The sequence below is a fragment of the Mandrillus leucophaeus genome, unplaced genomic scaffold, assembly GCF_000951045.1.
Source record: "Mandrillus leucophaeus isolate KB7577 unplaced genomic scaffold, Mleu.le_1.0 Scaffold8, whole genome shotgun sequence".
Classification (NCBI taxonomy): domain Eukaryota; kingdom Metazoa; phylum Chordata; class Mammalia; order Primates; family Cercopithecidae; genus Mandrillus; species Mandrillus leucophaeus.
This window is the reverse complement of record NW_012108696.1, coordinates 3,012,927-3,014,930: the sequence shown is the minus strand read 5'-3', so window position 1 is coordinate 3,014,930 and position 2,004 is coordinate 3,012,927. Positions and strand designations below refer to the sequence as shown.

The following is a 2,004-nucleotide window of genomic DNA, read 5'->3' as shown; positions in this document are numbered from 1 at the left end:
CTCCTCTGCCTTTAGGTCTCAGCTCAAGGTACACCTCCCTTAGAAAGCCTTCCCTGATTGCCTCATCCCACAATCTTGGTCCTTCTGGGCCCCCTAGTCCCCTGTGCTTCCACCATCCGGGCTCTGATCGCCCCGGCTTGGTGGTTATTTCACGGTGGTACACCTGTCTTCCCCCACACGCACCAGGAAGCCACCTTTCTGTTGGTGGTCCTGACTCAGTTTCCCCTTCTAGCCCCTCCATTGTCCCTTCCATCATCCCCAAGGGGCTGGCTTTTTTTTCCAGCCAAAGTGGAGCTGAATTAAGAAAAAGAGACTGCTGTGAAGATGTGAGGGGAGGGTACACCGGGCAGAGGGCACGGCTCAGAGGAAAACTCAGGGAGTGGAGTGGAGGGAGCGGACGGAACAAGCTCTGGGTTTTTAGGAGCAATCAGCGGGCTTCTGTGGCTTCCATCCCAGTCCCCACACCTACCCTCTCCTTGGGGACCCTTGTAGCCACACCACTGACTGTGTATCCCACCTTTCAGGCCTCCCAGCTGGACACGGCGCCTGTCCTTGTCCACACTATTCCCTTCGCCCACCTTGTCTGCATCCTCCAGTATCTAGCTCTAATGCCACCTCCTCCAGGCAGCCTCCTGTGATCTCTCCCTCCCTTCTTTTAGCCAGCAGGGCATTTCCCTCCTCTCTCAGGGACATTGTATTAGAGCTGTGTTTCCTAAGCAGAACCCACTGCATACACTGCTCTCCCCACCACCCTAGGTATTCATAGCAGTCCATTAAAGGCCCTGATAAGTCCTGCAATAGAGAAGTCCATTTTCATGTATACAGCCCAGCTTTCCCCCCCTTCTTTGCCTGACCCTGTAACCTGTCTCAGCACGAGCAGGGGTGGGATTTTGGATGTCTTTATGTCCCATGGGTATTGGGCAGGTGCCTGAGCAAGGGCCAAATAAACAAGGCAGGAGATGGCTGCCTTATTAATGGAAGGAGGAGGACCTGCTGCAGCACCTATCAATGTTTTCCTTTACTGGGTCTCTGAGTCCTCACTTCCTCACTGTGCCTTATGTGCCCCTAGCCCCGTGCCAGCTCTGCACCTTTACATGGGCCATTCCCGCTTCCTGGAGCACGATTCCCCCCAGATCTTCTCGTGGTTCCCCTCTTTCTTCCTTCAAGTCTTTGTTTCTTAAGTGAGGCTTTTTTGAGACCTTTTTTTTTTTAAAGACAGAGTCTTGCTCTGTCACCCAGGCTGGAGTGCAGTGATGCGATCTCAGCTCCGTGCAATCTCCACCTCCCGGGTTCAAGTGATTCTCCTGCCTCAGCTTCCTGAGTAGCTGAGATTACAGGCGTGCACCACCACACCCGGCTAATTTTTGTATTTTTAGTAGAGACCGGGTTTCACCATGTTGGCCAGGCTGGTCTCAAACTCCTGTCCTGAAATGACCTGCCCATCTCAGCCTCCCAAAGTGCTGGGATTACTGACAGACATGAGCCACTGCACCCAGCCTTGAGATCCACTTTTAAAAATCACAACCCCAGGCTGGGCGCGGTGGCTCACGCCTGTAATCCCAGGACTTTGGGAGGCTGAGGCAGGTGGATTACCTGAGGTCAGGAGTTCAAGACCAGCCTGGTCAATATGACGAAACCCCGTCTCTACTAAAAATACAAAATTACCCGGGTGTGGTGGTGAATGCCTATAATCCCAGCTGCTCAGGCGGCTGAGGCAGGAGAATGCTGAATCCAGGAGGTGGAGCTTGTAGTGAGCCAAGATGGGGCTACTGCACTTCAGCCTGGGAGAGAGAGCAAGATTCTGTCTCAAATAAATAAATAACCCCATCTGGGTGCAGTGGCCTATAATCCTAGCACTCTGGGAGGCCAAGGCAGGAAGCTCACTTGAGCCTAGGAGTTTGAGGCTGCAGTGAGCCGTGATCTCACCCTTGCACTCCAGGCTGGGCGACAGAGCAAGGCCCCCAACTCAAAAAAAATTGTATTAAAGGAAAAGAATTAAAAATA

At 52.9% G+C, this 2,004-nt stretch overlaps 1 protein-coding gene across 1 annotated transcript in view; it reads left to right on the top strand.

Annotated features, from left to right (window-relative positions):
* Window positions 1-2,004, top strand: part of PTPRS (protein tyrosine phosphatase, receptor type, S) — a 92,610-nt gene that overhangs the window by 71,561 nt on the left and 19,045 nt on the right. The window lies entirely within an intron of this gene.